Source organism: Protopterus annectens, chromosome 10.part0, assembly GCF_019279795.1.
Source record: "Protopterus annectens isolate FY-2018-M chromosome 10.part0, PAN1.0, whole genome shotgun sequence".
Classification (NCBI taxonomy): Eukaryota; Metazoa; Chordata; order Ceratodontiformes; family Protopteridae; genus Protopterus; species Protopterus annectens.
In genome coordinates this window covers 470958450-470973659 of record NC_056744.1, presented here as the reverse complement: position 1 = coordinate 470973659, position 15210 = coordinate 470958450, and positions in this window count along the sequence as shown.

Sequence of the window (15210 nt, the reverse complement as noted above, 5' to 3'; positions counted from 1 at the left end):
CATACTCATTCATTTATGTGTGTAGATTATTGGTGAAGATAAGGTGGGGGAGAGAGAGAGATGTCAACTAACAAATGTAGATTTTTGCAGTGGTCACAGCTTTAATGATCATTGCTCTAATCATTACTCTACAGGTATTATTAAAACAACCTATAGCCTTGGGTTGGGCAGTGGTATGTTTGTACACAATGTATAATTACAGCCCTCTTATAGCAACTTTATACCTTCTCTTACCTGAAAGACCTGTGGAGGGAATTTGTTTACACTGCCTGACTCTTTCTACACATATTCACATAGTCAGGGTTACATATGTGCACTCATACTTTGTGTATGTGTGTGTGTGTGTGTGTGTGTGTGTGTGTGTGTGTGTGTGTGTGTGTGTGTGTGTGTGTGTGTGTGTGTGTGTGTGTGTGAGTGTGTGTGCTTGTGTGTGCTACTGCCATACTTTGCCTTGATTTCTATCAGTCACCCTGGTTGTTGGCACCAGGGACCAGTAGCTGTGACAGCATGACACATTTGAACATTTCTTGGGGGAGACCACTTGGTGTATATACTTATATTGCTGTTATTTGCAGCCTCGGGGTAAGACCATGGGTGTTGGACACAGTATGACTACAGCCTTCTTATAGCTACTTTATACCTTCTCTTACCTGGAAGACCTGTGGAGGAAATGTATGTTAACATTACCTGACTATTTCTACACAAATTGACAAAATCTTAGTTGAAATTATCCATACAGCTTACTACCACTCCCGGGATTCAAACCGTGGCTGCTTTTGATAAAAACACAACAAGCTTGTGTTTTATCAGAACAAGCTTTTGAGAAACTGCCATTTTCTGTGTGAATGTTTTCTGTCTCATTCTCTCTTGGTTGCAAAATTTGACCTTGTAATTACAACATGGTTATACATACATTCCTATACATACCTTTTGACATAGCACATTGTGGAAAACAGTGGTTAACACAACATTACTATTCAGATATCAGATCTTGGTGCATGAAACATTTCATATCAGTTAATCTCGTGTCTTACAGAGGCACTAACTTTGTCAGATGAGACTTGATTTTTTAATGCTTTCAGAGCTATAGTTGCTGTGCATAACCTGTACACATTTCAATTCATACAATACCAGAGTAAACACAACCAGTCCAGGATTCTGAGTTTTATTGACAGGCAGTAACAGTTTTATATATATATATATATATATATATATATATATATATATATATATATATATATATATATATATATATATGTATAACCTATATGAGACTATTACTGTAATATTGTCTGGTTTATTCAGTACAAACCATACCCATTTTTAATACTGCCAGGTGACATTCTACTCCTTTATATTTATTTGGTATGAATACTACAAGCTAGATTGTTACTCACCAGCCTCGCGATGCAGCCTTTGCAACCTGCATGCATGGGCTTTGTCATTTGCAGCCTGCTCAGCTGGAGCTGTAAAGAAGTTATAGAAACATTTATGCATACCTGTACATCACATACACAGGCTGGACTTTGTTAAACAGTTATTGATATGAATACTTACACATGCCTTGGACATCACCCCTCTGCTTTGCTTCTTGGACCCATGGGTCCAAGAGCTCCCTCTTCCTCTGCTTCAAGTCGGCATAGTGGTGCCGGACCTGCTCACCAGTCCGAGGGATGCCAGTGGCACTGGTGAGATCATGAGTAAGACATTCCCAGGCCTCCGCTTTGTATTGGGAGCCCTGGTACTGGTCCTGAAGCAGTCTCACATCATGTTTTTTAACAAGGAGTCCTACCATGACCTTATACTCCTGTATGCCTCAGTGCTGCACCCAAAAGCACATACCCTCTCCAACACCAGCCATACTGCCTACAGTTATGAGCTGTATTCTCACCTGCGAGTTTTAAATATGGCCAGTTTCCCACACTTTGCCATGATTGGACAGTTTTGAATATGCTGAGCTAAGCTAAGCTACTAGGAAACCTGCTTTGCTAAATTTGCAGTGCTAAAAGGGGCAGGTTCAGCACTGCTTATCAATGGGCAAGTCCACTTAGCTGGGCTACTCATTGCTTACCATTCATATTTAAGCAATGCACACACCCGGTAAGCATAGCTTAGCATTGTTTAAGTTTTATTTTATAGACTATCAGCTGTATGGGATTGATTCATCATTCTTGACATATTATAATTTTGTTTACCTTCCCTGACATCACCTGCGTGCTTTCATTACATTTATTCTTGTGTGACTATACTGTATGGGGTACTTGTGCTTATATGGGGGGGTTCACAAGTTTTTTACACTGACACCTCACATCTGGACCTACTACACTACTCTGATTAACAAATATATGTTATTTACTATCTAATTTAAAAAAAAAATTAATTATGTACTGCTTTCACATGTAAAATGCAAACTGGTTTTAGTGGGGAACGAACCAAGAATGACAACTTATAAAGTGAACACTCTAACCACTTCACTATTTCCACAGTGTGACTTTTTGAAGTATATTCCTATTTACCTCCTTGTGAAGTGCAAGCTAGGCTAAGCAAAGCTGTGCAATGCGCACACCTGCTCAACTACACTTAAACTTTATTGTGGACTGAAAAAAAATTAAACAGACGTTTTATTTTTTAATGTAGTGGTATGCACATTGCATTCTGCAACACTATCTGTGGGGGGGCTGTGTTTTCAAATGGTGATGACACAACAGGCTTTGCATTTGAGAGGTATGCCCTATGGACAGTAACAGTGTCCGCCATGCCTCTCAATTGTACAGATCTTCACAGAATGTCCAGATTTTTGCCTTATATTTTTGGTCCATTTTTCATACAATTGTGGCTTTCTGGCAGTTAGGAAATACTGACAGACATTTGAGTTTTACACTTCATACCCTTTGGAAAATTCATGCTAATGTGAAACCTGTCATTCTATCAACTTTATAAGTTTGTGAGAGCAATATTTCACATTTGTCCCTTGTTTTTTTATGGCTTTGTCCAGATTTCTTTTGAGGTTGAGAGATAATGGTGTCCGCGGACACTTTCGCTTACTTTATAGTGCTGTACGGCAATTATGGAGTGCAGGGGGTGTATGTATTGCTCTCAGACACACCCCCTATGCTCATACACAGAACCATGTTCATATTAGAGCACGGCAGCATGCCTTCATGACTATGCGTGGTGCACTGCCGTGCTGCACGGGAACGGAAGTTTGCTGAGTCTCAGGGTTAGTCTAGCACTTGGCAGTCCAAGCCATCTCCAAAAATGCTTTATTTTACCCATAAAGAAGGACAGCTAATAGAGCATAGCTGCCTTTTTCATCACGGTATACCTAAATACTAGGCTACTAAAAAAAACAGCCAAGTAAATATTTTTTTTTCAGAAATCAGAGCTCCTCACATTTGCAGTAAGCAGCTATATATATTTCATATTACACAAAGGGAAAATTGACTGTCCAGCACAAGTTAAACTAAAAGAAGTAATAAACAAGAAACATAAGAAATTAAGTTGGAGGAGCTTCAGCCCAGCGGACTATTTCCATGAGCTGTCCCTCTTCAAAATATATGAACCACAAAAGTGTTATCATTTTAATCATAGTAAGTCTTCCCATCATTGTAACCACCTTACTTTGCCATTTTTCTAGCATATTTATTATATTATAAACCAAGCTTGAAACATTTTATTCTGCTGTTTACTATGAGGTTTCATATACTTTCAGGCTTAATTTGTTGTATGTCATTTTACTCACATTGTCTTCTAAAATCCCCCTCTCTCTCTCTCTCTCTCTCTCTGGGTCCTGCATTCTTAATTGAACATATTTTTCTTAAACAGTGCACAATCTGTGTCCCAGCAATATAACACCTGCTATCTGTGTGACATTTGAATTTGATTGATTTTTTTATTATAACTTCCACCACCTCTCTCACTAGTACTTCCCATGAGCTCCTCATACTCCTCTTCCTCATTTAGTTTCACTTCCTGTAGTAAGGTGACATCATTACTTTCCCCACCTAGCTTTGCTAAGATACATCCTCTCTTAATGAGGTATGAAATACCTCTCACATTTCATTTTATAATGTTCAAAGCCCCCTCTCCTACCAATGCAATCTATCCCTTCAACTCACCTTCATCTTCCTTCCACAGTTGAGCAGCAAAGCTATATAGTCTATGACATGTATGTCTAGTCATCGACAAGCAAATCAATAAACTGCTAATGCCCAGACATACCTCGCCAAAGACAAATGCATGCACTTAATCCATACTGTGCACTAATTCACCCTCATCTGAATTTGTGTCTTAAAGTAGAAGGTTATAATCTCAGCCCACAAGATATCACAATTGTGCTACTCAGTTGTCCAGATTTTAGCAGAATGTTCTTGATTTTGTCTCAAGTTTTTTGCCTTGACCCAATTTTTTTTGAATTTCCATGTAATCACTGAAGACAAAGATTCCATTCAGTCAATAATGCCAGACATTAGAATTTCATACTTATTATTGTTCAAAAAAGTCATGTTGGTGGAAAATATATCATTCTCTTGACTTTCTAAGTGAATTGTTGTAATATTTAAAATATGGCCCTGATTTTGGGTTTTGTCCCCTCCCCACCCCTTTTTTGGCTTTGTCCAGAAATCACGAGCAAATAGTTTGTGAGGTAAGATCAAGATGGTACTGATTTCTAACAATATCTAGCTACATCCAATATTACAGATGCCTAGCAATCCCAATATTTCTTCCCACCAGCCCTCTTATGTTCCAGTGATTCAAGATTCAGATATAACAATGTAGTCCTCTTTGCTGAAACCATGCACTCTGTATAACATCTGGTTACCTCTGAGCACTGAGCAACATACTTACATACTCATGAAAGCATAATGTTCATCATTTCATCCAATAACTGTACATTTTACAGATATAATAAACAAGGACATATGATTGAAGTATACCACATAACAATATAAAGGCTCCTGTCAACAAGACCACAGAATTATCAAAGTTATTTCTGGACCTGAGACTCGCCATGTTTCAGCTACAATAATTATTTACATCTGTAAAATTCAGTACTGTCTTTCTCCCTTACTTCTCGTTAGAACATATGGGTTTTGCCTGTTGCAGGAATAGAGATGAAGAGCCAGACTGAGTTTTGTTGTTATTAGGTGTGCAAGACAAAAATGTACTGACATTTGTACCATGATTAGCAAAAAGTTGTTCAAGCTCACAAAACAAATGTTATGAACATGCACTGATGGACCATTCCTTCAATGAATAGAAATGCAGATACACAAGGGAAACATGTACTGAAATATGTACCTTGTAAAGTACACAAGTATTTATGCCAACACCAGTCAACATACTAGGTAGGCAATGGAACTCCCCATGCTATAGCATAACATGCATAGCCAGACTACAGCGGATTATGGAAAGGTTGGAGAGCCAGTAGGGTCCACATTACATTTACCAGGGCACTGTAGTCAGAAGTATACAGGTGTAATTCTGGCACATACAGCAGGATCAGATATTAAATGACAAACCATGTTATACTGGTTATGGTTGTGCAGACTTCCAGTACCTGATATATTTGTCATGATGCTCATTATCATGGTCTGGCAGAGGGTCACTAACTCTGTAACAGCTGTCAACAGACATGATGCACTGCATAGTGAAGATGAAAGAACAAATTAGCTATACGTTCTAACACCCTGGTGTACCACATGGAGCAGCTTCAATTCTATTTGGATACATGAGAACACTCCCAAATGTAGCCTGGCATTTTCATAGTGTTGTGTGAAATGCTGATGTCTAATTTCTTGCCAATAAAATTGATAACCCGCCATCTGCAATACACATAATTTCTTCCCCTTTCATTTAATTAAATATGAGTTATTTGGAACAGTTCCCTTTGCACCTAATGCCTGAAAGTAGGTAGTGTGTCCTAAACTATAATTAAGGATCTGTCCTCTATTCTAATTGCAAAATGCAGAAAATAATTACAGCTTCTCATTTCATGTCCTACTATTAAGTGCTGGCTTCAGATATTCTGTTTTGGTAGAAGGGCCTATTAATTCCTGTGAACAGAGCCAATTAATTTAACTGTGTATAACTCATTTTCATTTCAATACGAGGCATTATCTACATAAGAGTAATGAACTGAACCTGTCCTCCTTCTGTTTTTTTTCACATATTAAATGTGTAATTGGCATTCTTTCCTTTTGGAGTCTGTTTATGATCTGATGCCCAACTTCACCAACTTTATAATTTCCCATATTGTGGAGTAAATTTTTTATTACCTAAATAAACCTTACAAACAACAGCATTCTTCACAACTGCTATTGATAAAGTGTTAAGACTCATAGAATCAGTATTTCCAAATATATATTTGCAAACGTTTTGAAATGGATCTCCAAACTGCCTTTAACAAAGGAAACATTTGTTCATGACAGACTAAAAAAGCATGGAAAACAACTTTGGAAATCAGAAGAGAAAAAAAAACTGATACTATGCAAGAGGTCTATGTCTTACTAAAATCTGGTAATACAAATATCAGAACAACTAATATATTGTACTCCACCCACTCTTTACAAATGCCAAGCTATCTATCTCTTTCTCTCTCTCTCTCTCTCTCTCTCTATATATATATATATATATATATATATATAGCTATGTATGTATTATATATAGAGAGAGAGATTGATTGAGAAGCATTTATGTATACATATTGCATGGCAGTTGAAAGTCTGAGTATAGTAACTGCAGTCTTCAAATCAGTAAAATTAAAGCATGGAATAGTGACTAGAGAGAATATATACTAAGTTGAAGAATGAGGTATCTTGGACAATTCATGTTGCTTAGAGATACACTAATATTTGAGTTAGAATAAACAGGGGTGCAGCTGTAGAGGAGATATAACACTGCAGCAAAAATGCTTAAAAAAACAACAGCAAGCTTCACAATACACTATTGTTAAGTCACACTTTAATTTTCAATGTGCCAGGACTCACAGTATCTTGTCTTATACTTTCAAGCATTTTGCTATTCCATCTATGGGTATGGTGCTGTACGCTTCTCTGTGCTTACAGTGAATTTGCCCTAGTCATGTGTCTCTGCATTTCAGCCATGTGTCCCTAACCAAATGTCCCTACAGATAAATTTGGGAAATGTCATGCAGCCTAAATGCCCAAGCCTGTCTTCAAGCTGTCATCCAGCAAGGTTTGTATGTTTTGGTTATGCTCCTTTTGACCAAGCATGCTCTGTAGCTGGCTCTGGCTAATTTCTTGTTGAATAAGATTACTTTGTTACACACTTTCACACTTTTCTCATACACTTTGTTGCACTTGTTTGTTGCAGAGCACTAACATTTATATCTTGGTCACAAATGCTTGGTGTAGACTTTATTGAAGCAAGACCTCTGGGGCCTTCTCCATGTTACGGTATTCACACTGTCAAATGCAGTACTTTCCAACTTACTAGGAGCATGTCACAAATAAAATAAAAGTAAGGGAAATATACAGTGGTGTACCAAAGGTGAGGTGATGGATGCAGTTCACCTCAGTTGTGGGTAATGAGGGTGCAATCAGTGAAGGGGTAGCAGCCTTATGTACAAGATTTTAGTGGGCATGGTTAGCAGATGACCATGGTGCAATAGTACAATACTGGCATTCACAAATGAATGCTGTTACAAAATATGTGGTTACAGCTGAAGAAATGAACTGAAGCCCTTCATCTGTGATATTTTTACTGTCACATGCTGCTTTGTTACTGTTGTAACAAGTGGTTTTCTAGATTTTCAGGACAGAACAGCTTTTTGATCCACAATTTTCAGAGATTTTTTTGGGTCCTTGAAGTAGAGTTGAGGGGGTGCCAGATCAGGGAACTTAACATGAAGCCAGATAACGTGGGTCTGCAGCTGTAGTATCTGCAGCAGCGTTTTCTACATACCAGGCATGGAAAAGTATTTTATTTGCCTTCTGCATTTTCACCATTTGTGTCAATGCTGATACTAAAAACTTACTGGAATTGTAGATGAAAAAACAGAACATCTGTTTTAAACCACATAACACAGTTTCTTTTTTCAATATTACACAACAAGGTAAATTGTTGGAAAGCAGAGAAACAAATTCAGATTGTTTTTGTCAACATAACCGATAAATTAACAAAATAAGCACAATTTGACTTGATAATATCTGTTGGCCCACATTTCAATTTACAGGCTGAGAAAAATAAAGACAAAGAACTCTGCATCAGAGAAACTCTAGCAAATAGCAGCTACTGGTAAATGAATCGGCAAATGGTGCAATAAATCTCTACCATGTTGCAAGGCAAAGACAGAAAGGTAAAAAAAGGCTGTCAGCAGATGTCACCAATGAGGAATGCCATCAACAATTTGATCACCAGTCCAGAGGACATCGAGGACAGGGCAAAGGAGTGCTTTAAGAAGTTTCTGAATTATGAAAAAGGCCACAGAGGACGTAATCCTGCATGAACAGCCTATGATAAAAGAGGAAGGACGATCCCCATAAAGGGAGTATGAAGTGCACCAAGGAAAGTGAATTTGCTGAAAGTGTCAGGCTCAGATGACATTCAGGCAGATATAACTCTGTTAGAGAAGAAGTGGCATTGTAGTATAGAGACAGGGGCATATTCCAAATGACTGGAGAATAAGCATTCTAGTGCCAGTGCACACACATAAAGAAAATATTCACAAATTTGGGAAGTATAGGAGACTCAAACACTGCATGGAGAGGGTGACTGATAAATGAATATGTGGGAAAGTAGAAAGTAAGATGAGAGATGAGCAGTTTGGATTAAAATCAGAATGCAGTACAAGTGACCCCATATTTGCAGTGAGACAGGTAGTGGAGAATAAACTGGAGTTGAAGAAATACTCCAAATGGGCATTGCAAGATACGGAGAAGGATTATGACAAGGTCCCAAGAAAGCTAATTTAGGAGGCACTACTATGATTTGTAGTCTCAAAAGGATTAGAAGAATAAATCCAGATTATGTACAATGACCCGTTAACACAAGTGCAGTATTCAGACTCACAGAGGCTTGGGTGTGCATGCGGATTCAGCTCTGAGACCACTCTGGCTCCTACCAGGGATGGACTGCATCAGCAAGCAGGTCAGACAGGACAGATCTACAAAAATGTTGCATGCAGATGATGTGGCAGTACAGTAAGACTCTGAATAGGAACTTCGGCAAATGGTAATGAACTGGAATACAAAACTGAAGGCATGCAGAATGAAGTTGAGTACATACAATCAATAGTCATGAGAGCAAATGGGGGAAATCAGAAGAAGCTGACAACTTTGATAGAAGGGAAAATAGAGGAACAGTTTAAAAATTTCAACTATCTTGGCAGTGTTATTGAGGGGAAGAGAATTCTGAATAAAGAAGCCAAAGGCAGAAACAGGTGTTGTAGGCAACAGGCAGAAAATTTTAGGGTGGGTGTGAGATATTGGATCTATATCATAATCTCGAAGGTTTAAGACTTTGAATCAGTAAAGATTGAACTTTACTGATCGAAGTCTTAAACCATCGAAACAAACAAAAATAAAAAAAACTAAATTAAAAAAAAAACTAAATAGTGTGTAGGCAGGGGGGCAAGCCCCCCTGCTCCCCCCACAACCCCCCTACTTAAATATACCAACTCTGAGAACACACTACATTGAAGTAAATGGAAATCTTCCCCATGGAGATTTTCCGTTTAAACATTCGATGTAGTGCGTTTTCGCTATTCTCGTGTCAACAATGTCAGATTCGACATTGTCGGCTTTCGAGAATATACTATAAACGCGAGATATTATGCCAAAGGAGATGGAAACTAAAATGTACAAAACAGTTGTGTAGCCATTGCTTTTGTATAGGACAGAAACCTGAGCAGTGAAGGCAGGCCAGCTGAATAACCTTGAGGTAATGGAGATGAAGTACATGAGATTGGAAATAGAATGCACACCATGGGCCAAATAAAGAAATGAGGATGTCTGAGTGAAAGCCAATGTAGACTCCGCTGCAGAGAACAAATTATGGTGGTTTGGCTACATGTGTAGGAAGGCAAGAGATGACTTGGTAAAGCAGATTTGGATGAAGTAGGAAGAAAGCAAGGAGAGACAGGGGTATCTAGTCAAGAGACAGGTGGTGTGCATGAGGGAATACTGCAACAGTCAGATATGACTATGAAGGTGGGAGATTGGCACTGGATTGAAAGAGGTGGCTACATGCACCCTAAACCCATGTGAAAATGCAAAACAGAATGGGAAAGAGGGGGTTGCTGCTGCTGCTTCTGATACAACTGTATGCAAAATGCATATTTATAAGCTGTTGTATATGTTATTAATCCAAAGTGCCACTCAAACGAACGTGACATTCCTGATATTTTATAAACTACCTTTTTTGTTCCACAACTGTTAGAATGCTGATGCTGATGCTGCTTCTGTGGGATTACTTCCATTTCTGACAGAAAGTGGCATTAATTAACACTTAAAATATCAGATGTTCATACACTTCAACTTATAAAATGTGAGCTAAGTTCTCCTCCACTCAGAAAAAGTCTGCATTTCCTTATACTGCAGAAAATTATTATATTCCAGAATCAAAGCTTTTTTTTAACACTTTAACTTAATACCCTGCTACCAAGCAGCATGCTTTTATATACAAATAAGTACTTAGAAAAAGATGCAGAAATTTATTTCAGGTTTGATTAATTATATACAAAACTGTTTCCATATTGGTTCACTACTAACAATCTATCATATACACATGATTGAGCTTTCTTACACCTCTTGTTTTGTACATGAGACACCTTAATGAATAATCATAATGTAAAATGACTCAATAAATAACTGTAGCTGTTTTATAGAGAATATAATAAGTTCAGTATTTATGGGCTGAAATTTAAGTGCAAGTAAGTAATTAGAATGTAGTTTCATTAAAACAAAAGCAGTGTATTCCCAAGCAATACAACATAATCAACAGATGTTTTGTTTAACTATATTTATAAGTGCTTTGCATTTCTTTGGAAATTTAGTGCAAAATTTCATTTTTGTTTGTGAAAAAAATAAAAGTACTTATTGTGGCTATGTTTATGTCAACTGCTATGCTACATGCATCTTTATTGGATTAGTATAAATAAGTACAAAGTTCTTCTTCTGGCTTTTCCTAGTTAGGGGTCACCACAGTGGAACTCTGGTCTGCTAATGATTGACAGTAGATTTTTACAGTGCCAGCTCGATGCTCAACCTTCAATAAAGGCATGCCCATTCACACATGACTTTTAAATGCCACTTGATTGCAGGGAGGATATGCAGACTCCACACAGAAGGCACTCCAGCTGAGAATTGAACATAAGAACCTCTTGCTGTGAGGCGACAACACTACCACCGCACCACTGCAGTTTCTATATAAATAAGTACAAAGTATCAAAGGTATAGTGCATTGGTATACAGATGTATAGATACTTCCTGAAGATACATATGAAAAGTTGGGTGAATCTGAAGGATTCCTATATTAATGCCAAACCATTTGTATGCATGAATATGTAAAATGATTAACAAAATTTTAAGATACAACCTGAAGGACAGCTGTATAAATTTACCGTATGGCTTGAACAGCGTGTACCCGTTTCTAAAAGTTTAGCTTTATGAGGTATTTCTTAACTGCTTTCCATGCTACTTATGACATCATGGCTTTAACAACTATGAATGCATAATACTTAATAGGATCATCCATATTTAAGTGTAACACACTAAATCACCAAACTGTATTCTTTGAAGATATATCCATCCAGGCATAACCCCTTTTTCCCAGTTTTGCACATGGGGTCAGGGTCTCACTTCAACAGTGACAATCATCTAGAGCCGAGGTTTACACTACCAGGTGGCTAGCTCTGCCATGGTAGTACTTCCATGTCATACATTCACATGGACACTTACACCTATAGCCGGTTCAGAGTGTCTAATCCATCTACTGCATGACTTTAGAATGTGAAAGGAAACTGGAGAACTGGGAAGAAACCCACACAAGCACAGGAAGGACATGCAGGCTCTGCACAGAAGGCACTCCAACAGAGAATCAAATCGGGGAACCTCTTGCTATGTGATGACAATGCTATCTGCTGCGCCACAGTGCCACCTATTCTTTGAAGGCATGTGACTAAAATTACCATTGGCAAGACAGCTTTAAATACCATTGTGACAGGAAGCAGGGGCACCACACTATCAGGGAATACAGGATTTTCTTCATAATAAACACTATTTCAAAAGCATGGATACTTAAGCAATGAGGCTTCAAAGAGAGTTACAAGCTGAAAATGAAAAGTACAAACTATATACTTCAACATATTTGTTTAAAGCTGTTTTAATTTTTTGAAGAACACAGAAACAACAAAAGAAATACAAAATTCGAAAACAATAAACCTCATGCATAATTCATGTCATAAATGTCCCATTTTACTTTTAAGTATCTAAGCACTAAGTGTCTCACACCAATACTCACTGCCAGTCAGAGGGTTCCAATAGCATACAGTGGAACAAAGGGATATACTGATCTTTCATGTTCAAAAAATCAGATTTTAATTTTCTAGCAACCACATTAGCTTTAGATTAGCCACAATCAAATGTTAATACTTCAAGATTACTAACTCTTCTAAACGAGTCAACTTTTAAAATTGTTACATAATTGCAATCATTTTAGGGGAATCTAAAACAAATATAATGCCACTCTTATTTTAATGCAGAAAAATATGTTTTCTTAAAAGTGTATTACTGTTCAGTTAAATTCCCATTAGGGAAACATTTTATAGATTTTTGATCACACTATAGTGCATTAGCTTTTCCACTGATATCACAGGTATTCACAAATTTGAACACATCTGTTAATTAACCCATTTAATTGTTCTAATAATCATTTTTATGAAGTGCAAAAATAATAATTTGCAATTCCATAAAATATTCTTAATTTCAATGTCAATGGATTAGGAAATAAAAAAGTGATTTGTACTTTTAACACTTTTATGTCACAAATATGAATTAACAACTAAAAGAAATATAACGTGTCATTGCAGAACTCACATAATATTTGAGGTATACATATTTTCAAAATTTCCTTGGAGATCGTCCAGGAAATTTGTCGTGGCCATCATACTGGTCAAAAGTAGGATGACCACTAATGGACAGATAGTTGCTGGCACTAATGACATCACTGAGATTGTTGTTAAGATCTACAAAAGCATTAAAGAATGATTTCAAAAAGTAACAATTTTTAGTTATACAATGCTTCCTATTATTCAGTTATTGTGGCTCTTACAAAACAGGACCCTCAGTAAAACATAGATGCATGTTTTTTTTTTATTAATATGTTACTTTTTTTTTTTTTTTTTTGTCTTTCTTTTAAAAAAATAGAATTTCTTTTCATTTTGGCATTTTGCTGACAGTTCCATTTCCTTACACTTCAGTCAATTTGACTAATTTCTGAGCTCACCCACTGATACATAACTTGTCTTTGTTTCTTAACATTAAGCTGGTTGGTATGGATCCTCCTGTTGAGTGTGCTAAGCTGCTGATATAGTGTAAATCCATCAAGTACCTTTGAGTCTGGCTATTTATATGCCTTCAGATATACTGGTAATAAACCTCTTAACTATTCCTTCACTTGCAGTGAAATTAGAGAAGCCTTTCTATGTATCATACCCTGCTCTTCCTAAAATTATCTGAAATAAGAACAAATAAAAATTTGTGCAGTTTTCAGTCCAGTACTGCATCTTTGTCTCAAACCCAGCGTAAATGTCAAGGCCTGAGATTACAATTTGAGCTGCGATATGTGTGACAGGTTATATAATAGGGAACCACAAATTCTCACAACATAATCAAATGGTCTTTATTGTACATTTGCTCATGAAAACCTTTGCTAACATTTATCCATGATTCCATGTACATGTCTTATTTATCAAATGTTGCTTTAGTATAAAAAGCATGCCACAGTCTTACCAATTAGTTCATTTTCTTTATGGCCACAGTTCTATAAACTCTTAAGTGATTCCCCTGCTATCACTGCAGCTTTTCTGCAGCTCTTTAGGTATGATCAGCCTAGAATCTTTTAGAAAGTAACATGCATTAGCCAAAAGTGCGATTTTTACTTTGCAGTTTACCTGCCTTCGTAAAATGTCAACATCATCTTCATTATTGTTTACATAGTATATGTTGTTTGTGCAAAACTACTTCACTTCATCCAGTTCACAACTTTTCTCTGTACCTTGTTCATAATCTCTGTTAAGTGTTGCAGTTCTTAGAACTACATATCTGACAAACATATGCTTTGTGGATCGGAAAGGTTGTTCAGTTAAATAATCTGAAATATATTATTTTCACTTTTTTTAAAGTACTACAGACTAGTTAGGTTACAGTCTTAGAGACTATTTCTATCATCAACAGTGGTTTGGATTTTGGATTTTTTTTCAGTGGTTAATGAAATGTGATTACAATGGATATTTCCAAAATTATGTTCATTTAATACTGCACACATGCATGTCCCATGGTCTCCTCTTGTTTCCCTTTTCTTCTCAGCATATTTTTAGCACCATCTTAAATATGTTGCCACCATTTTTTCATCATCTTCTTTTTGACCTAAAAATGTCCCTAGGACTAGCATGCTGGAATTACCTTCTGATTTGCTCTACACTTGACACTGATATAAGCTCTGTAGTCCATGCTGTGACAGTACTAAAATCTGTACTGATTCTAGAGTTGTAATTAACAGTAAATAATAAGGTTATTGCACTAGTATTTGCACAAAGTGTCATGTCATAAACTAAATTTGTGTTTGCAGGATCTTGTAACCTTGCTTTACGTAAGAAAATAAATCCACAATATTTTGGTGTGTTCTTATAAATGTCACACATTTTCTGTTTAGTATTTGTTAAATTCATTTGAACCCATTTCATAATATTTTCAATATCTTATGTTCCTTTTTTCCTCACATAGTACCTAATATACTATGTTAATGTCCTGTAACACATTCTGAATTGCATAATGAAACATATCAGATCATGAACTGGTATCAAACCCCCCTTTTGTATTTTGTTGCCCCTATTTCTTGCTCCCTGCTGATCATTATCCCCTTCCCAGCCATCTGACCCATTTATTACCCATCACTGGAGTGAGGGTGGACCTAGTGGTATCATTATTTAGTCAATAATCATTTTTTTTTCCTTAAGCTATATGGTCA